This window comes from Pseudophryne corroboree, chromosome 5 (genome assembly GCF_028390025.1).
Source record: "Pseudophryne corroboree isolate aPseCor3 chromosome 5, aPseCor3.hap2, whole genome shotgun sequence".
Classification (NCBI taxonomy): Eukaryota; Metazoa; Chordata; class Amphibia; order Anura; family Myobatrachidae; genus Pseudophryne; species Pseudophryne corroboree.
Genome location: NC_086448.1, coordinates 653,664,547 through 653,681,999, shown reverse-complemented (window position 1 = coordinate 653,681,999; position 17,453 = coordinate 653,664,547). Strand labels below are relative to the sequence as shown.

Below are 17,453 nucleotides of genomic sequence, written 5' to 3'. Positions count from 1 at the left end.
GAAGCAGTAGAATTTTGTGATATTAATTATGTATTTAAAAGTGTATTTTAAGACGGTTTGCTGTGTTCTTAATTAAGCACCGAACAGGTGCAGGTTATCAATTTATCAAAAAGGGTATAAATAGATACCCAATACACACTGAATTTATGCTCCTGAGGAAGCTGGATCACTCTGTTGCCAGCGAAACGCGTTGAGCTTATTCTTCCACCTGGACACCACTCTCCGACATCATCTATTGGGACTCTGATACTTTTGGCTACAATTGGACATTGTTCCTATCACTGGGAAATTTCTACAAACAAGGACCTGATCCACACATACAGCTAGCAATGGACTCTTCTTAAAGCTGATGCCATCATATACATCTACTGTGGAACTGGTAATTATCTTGTGTTACAGTGAATGCCATCTGGAGATTGTCCTAGCCGTAACAACATATGTCCCAGAGGAGAGTGGATTCATAATAGATCTCATCCAGGGAGAGACTATGACTATAAGTGTTATTAATATTAGGTAATAGGAATCGATTCCTGGTTTTTTAATGGTTTAATAAATTGTTATTTTATATCCAGAAAACCGTCTTTTATAATTTTTACAGCCAGCGCTGGTACCTTGTGTGTTTATTGTCTCTTGAAGCTGAATTCAGTTTTTAAGAGACGTTTAGGTCCAGTAGTCAATTCAAAGAGGCCAAAAACAAAAAAAATTACTTGTTTAAACATGAACTAAACGATTAAAAAAACCCTGCATGATAAGGGTATTCCACTGTACAAATAAGTCTCTCAGCCATTATCCAGTGATTCCCACTAGCAGTTTGGGAGCTTTCTGCTATGTTTTCTCAAACATGCCAGCTCCTGTGCTTGTTACTGCTACCATGTTATGTCTCTAGTACGCTTGCAAAATGTCTGCTAGCCATAAGGCATTCACAAATCACAACACAACATGGACCAGTCGCTAACGGTATCTGGTCTTTAGGTCGACCACTATTGGTCAACATGCATTAGGTTGACATGGTCATTAGGTTGACATGGCAAAGGTCAACAAATGAAAAGGTCGACATAAGTTTTTCTTCATTTTTTTTTCTTCATTTTTAAAAAAAAACTTTTTCTTACTTTATGATCCTTGTGGACTATGATTGGGAATAGTAACCTGTGCTGAGCGCAGCGTCAGCGGAGCATGATGAGCGAAGCGAGCCATGCGAAGGGACACGGTACACTAATTGGGGTTCCCGGTCACTTTACGAAGAAAACCACACCATTTAAAAAACAAAAACAAAACTCACGTCGACCTTTTTCCATGTGTCGACCTAGTCACTGTTAACCAATAGTGGTCGACCTAATGACTGTCAACCTAGTTACTATCGACCCAACGATCCACACCCGTTGCTAACACTCCCTGTAGGCAGCCACTTTGTGGGCTATACTAATATTTATGAGAATGCAGATTATTTATTCCCCAGGAACTTGTGACACCAATCAGTATGAGGCACGTCACGTGCCTCACCTCATGCTTCGCTTTGTGATGTCATATAGTCCCTGTCCCTAGTAACTTTACAGGCTGAAAATTTGTTAAGCCCACAAAATGGTGTGCAGGTGACTGGTCCACTTTTAAGTTTGCTGGCACGTAGCAATAGTGAACTAAAAGGCCTCAAAAACAAAAGCAAAATAAAACTATACAACTCATATTTTATATGTGCAACAAACAGCAAAAGACTGAGAGGCAACAGCGTTATAAATGAGAATGAGTTTCGGGTTGGTTCTGGATTTTATGGCACCTGTGGTTTATAAACATCTTCATATTTTTCAGCTGCCAAGGAGTAACTTGCAGCTCACTGCAGAACCCTGTGGCATCAAGCAAGTCGCTAATGAGTAGCTCAAAACAAATTTCACAGTTTTAATAGCATCTGTGTGGATTGCAAAAACTAGATTCTAAGTAGTCTGAACATTGTATAAGTTGTATATTTTTCATATATGAGCGTCTTATTGAAAATGAAAAATATATATATTTGTATAGCTATTTACACTAAAAAGTTGTATGGCTGATTTGTGAGATCTTAAAAGAAATACAAAAGTATACAATTAGCCCTAACGTAATCTTATTTTAATGGGCTTTGCACAAGTAAATCTCTATAGCTTTTCATAACTAATAAAAATTATATTTAAATCAATCTAATTATATCCAGTGACTGAAATAGCCATAAAGCACTTTATGGAACGGCTTCCTGCGTACTTGTAGTACCTTATTGCCATTACAGGATACAGCAAGATTATACCCAGGACTGCAGTCCCAATTTACGTGCAAATCTGGCCAAAGAATATTTAAATAAAAAGTGCTGCTCTTGAGAGGGTGGAGCTGAAGCTGATGGCTATCCGTGTGCATTGCAGACTTCAGTATTCTACTTGCATTGGTTTCTGTCACACCTGGGTCTCCTTAATGCAATGCAAGTTACTTTAGGAAGCTTCCAATTGTACATAAGGGTTCCTAGCTAGACACAGTGCCATTTTGCAGCAAGAAGATGTGGTACACATTGGGTTCCAGTGCTGCTTGTCTAGATACTGCTACTAGATAAGTGGCTGAGTAGGTTCATGTGGAACTAAGGCACTCAGACATCTATTAGTAACATCTGTCCGAGAACAGCTATTCTACAAATCATTGGCTTCTTATAGTTCACCACTATGTGGCGGTAGAGAGGCTCTCCTCTGATATTTTGGCCAGTGACAGAGAAGATTATTGCATACATCTGGCTGATAAATTCAGATGTGTGCATACAGTCCCACACCAAGCTGTCCTGCACCTACTCCTCTGAATACTTACTTGCCCCTTCCCCTGGGCAGTGAGGGATATATCATTTTCCCTTCTACCAGATTGCATAGCAATCTTCCCTGGCAGCTCAGACTATAAACATAGGTATAACAATGAGTGCTGTAAACTTATGTCAAACAGTATGTGCAAGTGTCTAGGTCTTTTTGTTTTTCTACCAGTGATACTAATTATGCTTTAGTTTCAAATAAAAGCTTTCATTTATAAGTATTAAACACAAACTACAAACTACATGTTTTAGAACAAATGTCCTGTGCTACATTCTGTGGGACTCTGATGTGGTTCTTTGTACCAGAAGATGCGTTATTCACAACACAGCGATGGCCTGGACCAATGCTTCTCATGCTACATGCATCTTCTCCGTACTGCTGCTTGCCTGTAACAGAGAACAGCAGTGTCAGTGTACGGGCTATGTACGTTTCACATACACTGTACATGTTATAATAAACACTTGGGATTGGGGAATGTGCCGTCATTTGCAGAGTGGGGAAGATACCCAAAAACATTTGGTTTTGCAGTTTAATGGACTATAAATAATAAGAATTTACTTACCGATAATTCTATTTCTCGTAGTCCGTAGTGGATGCTGGGGACTCCGTCAGGACCATGGGGTTTAGCGGCTCCGCAGGAGACAGGGCACAATAATAAAAGCTTTAGGATCAGGTGGTGTGCACTGGCTCCTCCCCCTATGACCCTCCTCCAAGCCTCAGTTAGGATACTGTGCCCGGACGAGCGTGCATAATAAGGAAGGATATTGAATCCCGGGTAAGACTCATACCAGCCACACCAATCACACCGTACAACCTGTGATCTGAACCCAGTTAACAGTATGATAACAACGAAGGAGCCTCTGAAAAGATGGCTCACAACAAGAATAACCCGATTTTTGTAACAATAACTATGTACAAGTATTGCAGACAATCCGCACTTGGGATGGGCGCCCAGCATCCACTACGGACTACGAGAAATAGAATTATCGGTAAGTAAATTCTTATTTTCTCTAACGTCCTAAGTGGATGCTGGGGACTCCGTCAGGACCATGGGGATTAAACCAAAGCTCCCAAACGGGCGGGAGAGTGCGGATGACTCTGCAGCACCGAATGTGAGAACTCCAGGTCCTCCTCAGTCAGGGTGTGCCCCTGACCAAGTAGTAGCTTGGCAAAGTTGTAAAGCCGAGACCCCTCGGGCAGCCGCCCAAGATGAGCCCACTTCCTTGTGGAATGGGCTTTTACTGATTTTGGCTGTGGCAAGGCTGCCACAGAATGTGCAAGCTGAATTGTACTACAAATCCAGCGAGCAATCGTCTGCTTAGAAGCAGGAACACCCATCTTGTTGGGTGCATACAGGCTAAACAGCGAGTCAGATTTTCTGACTCCAGTCGTCCTGGAAACATATATTTTCAGGGCCCTGACAACGTTAAGTAACTTGGAGTCCTCCAAGTCCCTAGTAGCCGCAGGTACCACAATAGGTTGGTTCATGTGAAAAACAGAAAACACCTTAAGGAGAAATTGAGGACGAGTCCTCAATTCTGCCCTGTCAGAATAAAAAATTAAGTAAGGGCTTTTATATGATAAAGCCGCCCATTCTGACACACGCCTGGCTGAAGCCAGGGCTAATAGAATTTTCACCTTCCATGTGAAATATTTTAATTCCACAGTGGTGAGTGGATCAAACCAATGTGACTTTAGGAAACTCAAAACAACATTGAGATCCCAAGGTGCCACTGGGGGCACAAAAGGAGGCTGTATATGCAGTACCCCTTTTACAAACGTCTGAACTTCAGGCACTGAAGCCAGTTCTTTCTGGAAGAAATTCGACAGGGTCGAAATTTGAACCTTAATGGACCCTAATTTTAGGCCCATAGACAGTCCTGTTTTCAGGAAATGTAGGAAACGACCCAGTTGGAATTCCTCTGTAGGGACCTTCTTGGCCTCACACCACGCAACATATTTTCGCCCAATGCGGTGAAAATGTTTTGTGATTACATCCTTCCTGGCTTCGACCAGGGTAGGGATGACTTCATCTGGAATGCCCTTTCAGGATCCGGCGTTCAACTGCCATGCCGTCAAACGCAGCCGCGGTAAGTCTTGGAACAGACAAGGCCCCTGCTGGAGCAGGTCCTCTCTTAAAGGTAGAGGCCACGGTTCTTCCGTGAGCATCTCTTGAAGTTCCGGGTACCAAGTCCTTCTTGACCCATCCGGAACCACTAGTATCGTTCTTACTCATCTCCTTCCTATGATTCTCAGTACTTTTGGTATGAGATGCATAGGAGGGAACACATACCCTGACTGGTACACCCACAGTGTTACCAGAGCGTCCACCGCTATTGCCTGAGGGTCCCTTGACCTGGCGCAATATCTGTCTAGTTTTTTGTTCAGGCGGGACGCCATCATGTCCACCTTTGGTTTTTCCCAACGGTTTACAATCATGTGGAAGACTTCCCGCTGAAGTCCCCACTCTCCCGGGTGGAGGTTATGCCTGCTGAGGAAGACTGCTTCCCAGTTTTCCACTCCCGGAATTAACACTGCTGAGAGTGTTATCACATGATTTTTCGCCCAGCGAAGAATCCTTGCAGTTTCTGCCATTTCCCTCCTGCTTCATGTGCCGCCCTGTCTGTTTACGTGGGCGACTGCCGTGATGTTGTCCCACTGGATCAATACCGGCTGACCTTGAAGCAGAGGTCTTGCTAAGCTTAGAGCCTTGTAAATTGCCCTTAGCTCCAGTATATTTATGTGGAGAGAAGTCTCCAGACTTGATCACACTCCCTGGAAATTTTTTCCTTGTGTGACTGCTCCCCAGCCACTCAGGCTGGCATCCGTGGTCACCAGGACCCAGTCCTGAATGTCGAATCTGCGGCCCTTTCATAGATAAGCACTCTGCAGCCACCGCAGAAGAAAACACCCTTGTCCTTGGAGACAGGGTTATCCGCTGATGCATCTGAAGATGCGATCCGGACCATTTTCCCAGCAGATTCCACTGAAAGGTTCTTGCGTGAAATCTACCGAATGGGATCGCTTTGTAAGAAACCACCATTTTTCACAGGACCCTTGTGCAATGATGCACTGATACTTTTCCTGGTTTTAGGAGGTTCCTGACTAGCTCGGATAACTCCCTGGCCTTCTTCTCCGGGAGAAAACATCCTTTTCTGGACTGTGTCCAGAATCATTCCTAGGAACATTAGACGTGTCGTCGGAAAAAGCTGCGATTTTGGAATATTTAGAATCCACTCGTGCTGTCGTAGAACTACTTGAGATAGTGCTACTCCGACCGCCAACTGTTCTCTGGACCTTGCCCTTATCAGGAAAGCGTCCATATTTCTTTTAGGAAGAATCATCATTTCGGCCATTACCATGGTAAAGACCCGGGGTGCCGTGGACAATCCAAACGGCAGCGTCTGAACTGATAGTGACAGTTCTGTACCACGAACCTGAGATACCCTTGGTGAGAAGGGCAAAATTTGGACATGTAGGTAAGCGTCCCTGATATCCAGTGACACCATATCGTCCTGGTTCGCTATCACTGCTCTGAGTGACTCCATCTTGATTTGAACCCTTGTATGTAATTGTTCAAATCTTTTAGATCTCACCGAGCCGTTTGGCTTCAGTACCACAATATAGTGTGGAATAATACCCCTTCCCTTGTTGTAGGAGGGGTACTTTGATTATCACCTGCTGGGAATACAGCCTGTGAATTTTTTCCCAATACTGCCTCCCTGTCGGAGGGAGACGTTGGTAAAGCAGACTTCAGGAACTTGTGAGGGGAAGACGTCTCGAATTTCCAATGTACACCTGGGATACTACGTGTAGGATCCAGGAGTCCACTTGCGAGTGAGCCCACTGCGTGCTGAAACTCTTGAGATGACCCCCCACCGCACCTGAGTCCGCTTGTATGGCCCCAGCGTCATGCTGCGGACTTGGCAGAAGCTGTGGAGGACTTCTGTTCCTGGGAATGGGCTGCCTGCTGCAGTCTTCTTCCCTTTCCTCTAACCCTGGGCAGATATGACTGGCCTTTTGCCCGCCTGCCTTTATGGGTACGAAAGGACTGAGACTGAAAAGACTGTGTCCTTTTCTGCTGAGATGTGACTTGGGGTAACAAAAGTGGATTTTCCAGCTGTTGCCATGGCCACCAGGTCCGATGGACCGCCCCTTTATACGGCAATACTTCCATGTGCCGTCTGGAATCTGCATCACCTGACCACTGTCGTGTCTATAAACATCGTCTGGCAGATATGGACATCACATCTACTCTTGATGCCAGAATGCAAATATCCCTCTGCGCATCTCGCATATATAGAAATGCATCCTTAAAATGCTCTATAGTCAATAAAATATTGTTCCTGTCAAGGGTATCAATATTTTCAGTCAGGAAATCCGACCAAGCCCCCCCAGCGCTGCACATCCAGGCTGAGGCGATTGCTGGTCGTAGTATAACACCAGTATGTGTGTATATACTTTTTAGGATATTTTTCAGCTTCCTATCAGCTGGCTCCTTGAGGGCGGCCGTATCTGGAGACGGTAACGCCACTTGTTTTTATAAGCGTGTGAGCGCCTTATCCACCCTAAGGTGTGTTTCCCAACTCGCCCTCACTTCGGGCGGGAAAAGGTATACCTCCAATAATTTTCTATCGGAGGAAACCCACGTATCATCACACACTTTAATTTATCTGATTCAGGAAAAACTACAAGTAGATTATTCCCACCCTACATAATACCCTTATTTGTGGTACTTGTAGTATCAGAAATATGTAACACCTCCTTCATTGCCCTTAACATGTAACGTGTGGCCCTAAAGGAAAATACGTTTGTTTCTTCACCGTCGACACTGAAGTCAGTGTCCGTGTCTGTGTCGACCACTGAGGTAAATGGGCGTTTTTACAAGCCCCTGACGGTGTCTAAGACGCCTGGACAGGTACTAATTTGTTTGCCGGCCGTCTCATGTCGTCAACCGACCTTGCATCGTGTTGACATTATCACGTAATTCCTAAATAAGCCATCCATTCCGGTGTCGACTCCCTAGAGAGTGACATCACCAATACAGGCAATTTGCTCCGCCTCCTCACCAACATCGTCCTCCTACATGTCGACACACACGTACCGACACACAGCACACACACAGGGAATGCTCTGATAGAGGACAGGACCCCACTAGCCCTTTGGGGAGACAGAGGGAGAGTTTGCCAGCACACACCAAAAACGCTATAATTATACAGGGACAACCCCTTATACAAGTGTTTTCCCTTATAGCATTTTCACATATGTAATCATATCGCCAAATAAGTGCCCCCCCTCTCTGTTTTAACCCTGTTTCTGTAGTGCAGTGCAGGGGAGAGCCTGGGAGCCTTCCTCACAGCAGAGCTGAGCAGGAAAATGGCGCCGTGTGCTGAGGAGAATAGGCCCCGCCCCCTAAAACGGCGGGCTCTTCTCCTGGAGTTTGTGAGATCTGGCAGGGGTTAAATACATCCATATAGCCTCAAGGGCTATATGTGATGTATTTTAGCCATAAAAAGGTATAATACATTGCTGCCCAGGGCGCCCCCCCCAGCGCCCTGCACCCTCAGTGACCGCCGGTATGAAGTGTGCTGACAACAATGGCGCACAGCTGCAGTGCTGTGCGCTACCTTATGAAGACTGAAAGTCTTCTGCCGCCTGTTTCTGGACCTCTGGACCTCTTCAACTTCGGCATCTGCAAGGGGGGTCGGCGGCACGGCTCCGGGACGAACCCCAGGGTGAGACCTGTGTTCCGACTCCCTCTGGAGCTAATGGTGTCCAGTAGCCTAAGAAGCAAATCCATCCTGCACGCAGGTGAGTTTACTTCTCTCCCCTAAGTCCCTCGTAGCAGTGAGCCTGTTGCCAGCAGGACTCACTGAAAATAAAAAAACCTAACTTAAACTTTTATTCTAAGCAGCTCAGGAGAGCCACCTAGATTGCACCCTTCTCGGCCGGGCACAAGAATCTAACTGAGGCTTGGAGGAGGGTCATAGGGGGAGGAGCCAGTGCACACCACCTGATCCTAAAGCTTTTATTATTGTGCCCTGTCTCCTGCGGAGCCGCTAAACCCCATGGTCCTGACGGAGTCCCCAGCATCCACTTAGGACGTTAGAGAAATTAAGATACCGTCCACCTCACTATCACTATAAATACACCCCCACCTGAAATCAACTAGGACACTAGTAGTTTACTAAACTGCAGCAGCCAAATTTTCTTTTGCTACCAATTACATCTTGATATTAAACATTACAGACCTAATGGTCAGTTGAAAGCAAATCAGTCATATGTGCTCCTGCATTGCGCGCATGTAAATCAATGAATAACTTCAGCCGTAGCAGAGCTGCATGTATCTTTGTGGTGCGCCTGCCCCTTATACATGTTTGCTTTAATACTAGTGATTGGGACACACTTGCACAGCCTATACTGTACTTGGTACAGATGCTACCCCTGGAAATATCAGAGTTTATGCTTCCACTCAGCTATGCACAGGACGCAGCTGCATCAGCACGCCCTCACGGAACTTTGTCTATGGAAAATCTCCCCATTAGATGTGACTGAAATGTGTATGACTTTGCATTGCCCATACTTAATTGACAAAAAACTCTTTAAAAAAGGTCAGAAATTTTCATTTTTTTTAAATTATTTAACAAAGTTTTGAATATATTTTTTAAAAATATAATTAAATATTTTATTTAAACACCTAAGAGGTGTTCTGCACCCCACGGGTCCACAGGCCCACACTGCAAAATCACCCCCACCGGCAAAAGATCCCAAGCAGTATCCCACCACTCAATGGTAACAGGTACCAGTGGCAAAGTACCCACCCCTCAGCTCTGAAGAATGCGCAGTGTGAAAACACATAAGATATACTCCACAATCACTCATGTATTATCCTCTGCAACAGGCCCGAAGCTTTTTATATTTTGCGTTCTTCACTTAAAAACACCCATTAAAGGTCCTTGGCGATGAAACAGGTTACAAAGTAAAGAGGTAAAACTGGCTCAGTTATTAGCACAGACGTTTAGCGGTAAGATCAGCATAGGGCTATAGTAATGAGGCTCATAGGAGACAAGGGTGCATTACAGTTCACTGCACGCATTGCACAGCATTGGTTATAGTAACACATCACATTACCTTCACACGAGCGCCTGGATTATTTTAGATAATAACTAACGAATGGGTAAAGAAAACCAATAAGCTTCCAAACGCTGATATTTTTCAAGGTACATTTTTTCAATTAAAATAGCAAGGCGTTCAATGTTTTAAAACAAATTTAGAAAATACAGTACAAACCATACTAATTTTATTGGGTTTATAATCTGTGCAGATGCAAACTGAAACATGAGTGCCCTCTGCTGTTCAAATGTAGGTAATAGAACACAGCTTTGGTTTCTGTCATGTTACAGTACAGGGATCACATCAGCAGTAACAGGCTCATATTGAATAGAGTTGACTCCAAGTATGCACTTATCAATTATGTTTTATATACACAGGCACATAACACATTCTGCTGAATACTTCATACAATATAAATAAGTCATTGGCTGAGAGAGAAAGCAAAGCAGCATTTCTCTGACGTCCTAAGTGGATGCTGGGGACTCCGTCAGGACCATGGGGAATAGCGGCTCCGCAGGAGACAGGGCACAAAAGTAAAAGCTTTAGGATCAGGTGGTGTGCACTGGCTCCTCCCCCTATGACCCTCCTCCAAGCCTCAGTTAGGTTTTTGTGCCCGGCCGAGAAGGGTGCAATCTAGGTGGCTCTCCTAAAGAGCTGCTTAGAGTAAAAGTTTTATTAGGTTTTTTATTTTCAGTGAGTCCTGCTGGCAACAGGCTCACTGCAACGAGGGACTTAGGGGAGAAGAAGTGAACTCACCTGCGTGCAGGATGGATTGTCTTCTTAGGCTACTGGACACTAGCTCCAGAGGGACGATCACAGGTACCGCCTGGATGGGTCACCGGAGCCGCGCCGCCGACCCCCTTGCAGATGCTGAAGAGAGAAGAGGTCCAGAAATCGGCGGCTGAAGACTTCTCAGTCTTCATGAGGTAGCGCACAGCACTGCAGCTGTGCGCCATTGCTCTCAGCACACTTCACACCAACGGTCACTGAGGGTGCAGGGCGCTGGGGGGGGCGCCCTGGGCAGCAATGAAAGTACCTATACTGGCTAAAAATACCTCACATATAGCCTATGGGGCTATATGGATGTATTTAACCCCTGCCAGGTTGTCAGAAAAACGGGAGAAGAAGCCCGCCGAAAAGGGGGCGGGGCCTATTCTCCTCAGCACACAGCGCCATTTTCCCTCAAAGAACTGCTGGAGGGAAGGCTCCCAGGCTCTCCCCTGCACTGCACTACAGAAACAGGGTTAAAACAGAGAGGGGGGGCACTTATTTGACGATATGATTATATATTAAGATGCTATAAGGGAAAACACTTATATAAAAGTTGTCCCTGTATAATTATAGCGTTTTGGTGTGTGCTGGCAAACTCTCCCTCTGTCTCCCCAAAGGGCTAGTGGGGTCCTGTCCTCTATCAGAGCATTCCCTGTGTGTGTGCTGTGTGTCGACATGTATGAGGACGATGTTGGTGAGGAGGCGGAGCAATTGCCTGTAATGGTGATGTCACTCTCTAGGAAGTCGACACCGGAATGGATGGCTTATTTAGGGAATTACGTGATAAGGTCAACACGCTGCAAGGTCGGTTAACGACATGAGACGGCCGGCAAACAAATTAGTACCTGTCCAGGCGTCTCAAACACCGTCAGGGGCTTTAAAACGCCCATTTACCTCAGTCGGTCGACACAGACACGGACACTGACTCCAGTGTCGACGGTGAAGAAACAAACGTATTTTCCTTTAGGGCCACACGTTACATGTTAAGGGCAATGAAGGAGGTGTTACATATTTCTGATACTACAAGTACCACAAAAAAGGGTATTATGTGGGGTGTGAAAAAACTACCTGTAGTTTTTCCTGAATCAGATAAATTAAATGAAGGCGCTCACACGCTTATCACAAGTGGCGTTACCGTCTCCAGATACGGCCGCCCTCAAGGAGCCAGCTGATGGGAGGCTGGAAAATATCCTAAAAAGTATATACACACATATTGGTGTTATACTGCGACCAGCGATCGCCTCAGCCTGGATGTGCAGCGCTGGGGTGGCTTGGTCGGATTCCCTGACTGAAAATATTGATACCCTTGACAGGGGCAGTATTTTATTGACTATAGAGCATTTAAAGGATGCATTTTTATATATGCGAGATGCACAGAGGGATATTTGCACTCTGGCATCAAGAGTAAGTGCGATGTCCATATCTGCCAGAAGATGTTTATGGACACGACAGTGGTCAGGTGATGCAGATTCCAAACGGCACATGGAAGTATTGCCGTATAAAGGGGAGGAGTTATTTGGGGTCGGTCCATCGGACCTGGTGGCCACGGAAACAGCTGGAAAATCCACCTTTTTTACCCCAAGTCACATCTCAGCAGAAAAAGACACCGTCTTTTCAGCCTCAGTCCTTTCGTCCCCATAAGGGCAAGCGGGCAAAAGGCCAGTCATATATGCCCAGGGATAGAGGAAAGGGAAGAAGACTGCAGCAGGCAGCCCATTCCCAGGAACAGAAGCCCTCCACCGCTTCTACCAAGTCCTCAGCATGACGCTGGGGCCGTACAAGCGGACTCAGGTGTGGTGGGGGGTCGTCTCAAGAGTTTCAGCACGCAGTGGGCTCACTCGCAAGTGGACCCCTGGAGCCTACAAGTAGTATCCCAGGGGTACAGATTGGAAATTCGAGACGTCTCCCCCTCGCAGGTTCCTGAAGTCTGCTTTACCAACGTCTCCCTCCGACAGGGAGGCAGTATTGTAAACAATTCACAAGCTGTATTCCCAGCAGGTGATAATCAAAGTACCCCTCCTACAACAAGGAAAGGGGTATTATTCCACACTATATTGTGGTACTGAAGCCAGACGGCTCGGTGAGACCTATTCTAAATCTGAAATATTTGAACACTTACATACAAAGGTTCAAATCAAGATGGAGTCACTCAGAGCAGTGATAGCGAACCAGGAAGAAGGGGACTATATGGTGTCCCTGGACATCAGGGATGCTTACCTCCATGTCCCAATTTGCCCTTCTCACCAAGGGTACCTCAAGTTCGTGGTATAGAACTGTCACTATCAGTTTCAGACGCTGCCGTTTGGATTGTCCACGGCACCCCGGGTCTTTACCAAGGTAATGACCGAAATGATGATTCTTCTTCAAAGAAAATGGACGATCTCCTGATAAGGGCAAGGTCCAGAGAACAGTTGGAGGTCGGAGTAGCACTATCTCAAGTAGTTCTACGACAGCACGGGTGGATTCTAAATATTCCAAAATCGCAGCTGTTTCCGACGACACGTCTGCTGTTCCTAGGGATGATTCTGGACACAGTCCAGAAAAGGGTGTTTCTCCCGGAGAAGAAAGCCAGGGAGTTATCCAAGCTAGTCAGGAACCTCCTAAAACCAGGAAAAGTGTCAGTGCATCATTGCACAAGGGTCCTGGGAAAAATGGTGGCTTCTTACGAAGCGATTCCATTCGGCAGATTTCACGCAAGAACTTTTCAGTGGGATCTGCTGGAAAAATGGTCCGGATCGCATCTTCAGATGCATCAGCGGATAACCCTGTCTCCAAGGACAAGGGTGTTTCTTCTGCGGTGGCTGCAGAGTGCTCATCTATTAAAGGTCCGCAGATTCGGCATTCAGGACTGGGTCCTGGTGACCACGGATGCCAGCCTGAGAGGCTGGGGAGCAGTCACACAGGGAAAAAATTTCCAGGGAATGTGATATAGTCTGGAGACTTCTCTCCACATAAATATGCTGGAGCTAAGGGAAATTTACAATGCTCTAAGCTTAGCAAGACCTCTGCTTCAAGGTCAGCCGGTATTGATCCAGTGGGACAACATCACGGCAGTCGCCCACGTAAACAAACAGGGCGGCACAAGAAGCAGGAGGGCAATGGCAACGGGAGAGTGGGGACTTCATCGGGAAGTCTTCCACATGATTGTGAACCGTTGGGAAAGACCAAAGGTGGACATGATGGCGTCCCGCCTGAACAAAAAACTGGACAGGTATTGCGCCAGGTCAAGAGACCCTCAGGCAATAGCTGTGGACGTTCTGGTAACACCGTGGGTGTACCAGTCGGTGTATGTGTTCCCTCCTCTGCTTCTCATACCCAAGGTACTGAGAATTATAAGACGTAGAGGAGTAAGAACTATACTCGTGGCTCCGGATTGGCCAAGAAGGACTTGGTACCCGGAACTTCAAGAAATGCTCACAGAGGACTCATGGCCTCTGCCGCTAAGAAGGGACTTGCTTCAGCAAGTACCATGTCTGTTCCAAGACTTACCGCGGCTGCGTTTGACGGCATGGCGGTGGAACGCCGGATCCTAAGGGAAAAATGCATTCCGGAAGAGGTCATTCCTACCCTGGTCAAAGCCAGGAAGGAGGTGACCGCACAACATTATCACCACATGTGGCGAAAATATGTTGCGTGGTGTGAGGCCAGGAAGGCCCCACGAAGAAATTTCAACTCGGTCGATTCCTGCATTTCCTGCAAACAGGAGTGTCTATGGGCCTCAAATTGGGGTCCATTAGGGTTAAAATTTCGGCCCTGTCAATTTTCTTCCAGAAAAGATTGGCTTCAGTTCCTGAAGTCCAGAAGTTTGTCAAGGGAGTACTGCATATACAACCCCTTTTGTGCCTCCAGTGGCACTGAGGGATCTCAACGTAGTTCTGGGATTCCTCAAATCACATTGGTTTAAACCGCTCAAATCTGTGGATTTGAAATATCTCACATGGAAAGTGACCATGCTGTTGGCCCTGGCCTCGGCCAGGCGAGTGTCAGAATTGGCGGCTTTGTCTCACAAAGCCCATATCTGATTGTCCATTCGGACAGGGCAGAGCTGCGGACTCGTCCCCAGTTTCTCCCTAAGGTGGTGTCAGCGTTTCACCTGCACCAGCTTATTGTGGTACCTGCGGCTACTAGGGACTTGGAGGACTCCAAGTTGCTGGATGTTGTCAGGGCCCTGAAAATATAGGTTCCAGGACGGCTGGAGTCAGGAAAACTGACTTGCTGTTATCCTGTAGGCACCCAAAAAACTGGGTGCTCTTGCTTCTAAGCAGACGATTGCTAGTTGGATGTGTAGTACAATTCAGCTTGCACATTCTGTGGCAGGCCTGCCACAGCCAAAATATGTAAATGCCCATTCCACAAGGAAGGTGGGCTCATCTTGGGCGGCTGCCCGAGGGGTCTCGGCTTTACAACTTTGCCGAGCTGCTACTTGGTCAGGGGCACACCCTGGCTGAGGAGGACCTGGAGTTCTCTCATTCGGTGCTGCAGAGTCATCCGCACTCTCCCGCCCGTTTGGGAGCTTTGGTATAATCGCCATGGTCCTGACGGAGTCCCCAGCATCCACTTAGGACGTCAGAGAAAATAAGAATTTACTTACCGATAATTCTATTTCTCGTAGTCCGTAGTGGATGCTGGGCGCCCATCCCAAGTGCGGATTGTCTGCAATACTTGTACATAGTTATTGTTACAAAAATCGGGTTATTATTGTTGTGAGCCATCTTTTCAGAGGCTCCGCTGTTATCATGCTGTTAACTGGGTTTAGATCACAGGTTGTACAGTGTGATTGGTGTGGCTGGTATGAGTCTTACCCGGGATTCAAAATCCTTCCTTATTGTGTACGCTCGTCCGGGCACAGTATCCTAACTGAGGCTTGGAGGAGGGTCATAGGGGGAGGAGCCAGTGCACACCACCTGATCCTAAAGCTTTTACTTTTGTGCCCTGTCTCCTGCGGAGCCGCTATTCTCCCCATGGTCCTGACGGAGTCCCCAGCATCCACTACGGACTACGAGAAATAGAATTATCGGTAAGTAAATTCTTATTTTTAGTTAGAAATTGTTGATTTCCCACCCAATATTCCAGGTTATGCATTTAAAAGAAATTGCTGCAAGATAGATTTGTTACAACTTATATTGTATGCATACTTATTACAGTATATCTCAGGTTACCTTTTAGCAGATTAGTTAAAAAGATATCCACACACAAAAATTACAAGATTTATAATAAGATTTTACTTACCGATAAATCTATTTCTCGTAGTCCGTAGTGGATGCTGGGACTCCGTAAGGACCATGGGGAATAGCGGCTCCGCAGGAGACAGGGCACAAAATAAAAGCTTAAGGATCAGGTGGTGTGCACTGGCTCCTCCCCCTATGACCCTCCTCCAAGCCTCAGTTAGGATACTGTACCCGGACGAGCGTACATAATAAGGAAGGATATTGAATCCCGGGTAAGACTCATACCAGCCACACCAATCACACCGTACAACTTGTGATCTGAACCCAGTTAACAGTATGATAAACGCAAAGGAGCCTCTGAAAAGATGGCTCACAACAATAATAACCCGAATCTTTGTAACAATAACTATATACAAGTATTGCAGACAATCCGCACTAGGGATGGGCGCCCAGCATCCACTACGGACTACGAGAAATAGATTTATCGGTAAGTAAAATCTTATTTTCTCTGACGTCCTAGTGGATGCTGGGACTCCGTAAGGACCATGGGGATTATACCAAAGCTCCCAAACGGGCGGGAGAGTGCGGATGACTCTGCAGCACCGAATGAGAGAACTCCAGGTCCTCCTCAGCCAGGGTATCAAATTTGTAGAATTTAGCAAACGTGTTTGCCCCTGACCAAGTAGCTGCTCGGCAAAGTTGTAAAGCCGAGACCCCTCGGGCAGCCGCCCAAGATGAGCCCACTTTCCTTGTGGAATGGGCTTTTACTGATTTTGGCTGTGGCAATCCTGCCACAGAATGTGCAAGCTGAATTGTACTACAAATCCAACGAGCAATCGTCTGCTTAGAAGCAGGAGCACCCAGCTTGTTGGGTGCATACAGGATAAACAGCGAGTCAGATTTTCTGACTCCAGCCGTCCTGGAAACATATATTTTCAAGGCCCTGACAACGTCAAGCAACTTAGAGTCCTCTAAGTCCCTGGTAGCCGCAGGTACCACAATAGGTTGGTTCATGTGAAATGCAGAAACCACCTTAGGTAGAAATTGAGGACGAGTCCTCAATTCCGCCCTGTCAGAATGAAAAATTAAGTAAGGGCTTTTATATGATAAAGCCGCCAATTCTGACACACGCCTGGCTGAAGCCAAGGCTAACAGCATCGACACCTTCCATGTGAGATATTTTAAGTCCACAGTGGAAAGTGGTTCAAACCAATGTGACTTTAGAAAATTCAACACCACATTGAGATCCCAAGGTGCCACTGGAGGCACAAAAGGAGGCTGTATGTGCAGCACCCCTTTTACAAATGTCTGAACTTCAGGTACTGAAGCCAGTTCTTTCTGGAAGAAAATCGACAGGGCCGAAATTTGAACCTTAATGGACCCTAATTTTAGGCCCATAGACAGTCCTGTTTGCAGGAAATGAAGGAAACGACCCAGTTGAAATTCCTCTGTAGGGGCCTTCTTGGCCTCACACCACGCAACATATTTACGCCAAATGCGGTGATAATGTTTTGCGGTTACGTCCTTCCTGGCTTTGACCAGAGTAGGGATGACTTCTTCTGGAATGCCTTTTTCCCTCAGGATCCGGCGTTCA

At 46.3% G+C, this 17,453-nt stretch overlaps 1 protein-coding gene across 6 annotated transcripts in view; it reads right to left on the bottom strand.

Moving 5' to 3' along the window:
* Positions 1–571: 571 nt before the first annotated feature.
* Positions 572–17,453, bottom strand: part of DTNA (dystrobrevin alpha) — a 546,028-nt gene continuing 529,146 nt past the window's right edge. For all 6 annotated transcript variants that reach the window (XM_063923677.1, XM_063923676.1, XM_063923680.1 and 3 more), the window contains one exon: positions 572–3,193. The gene's annotated coding sequence lies outside the window, so the exon portion shown is untranslated. The remainder of the gene's footprint in view (positions 3,194–17,453) is intronic.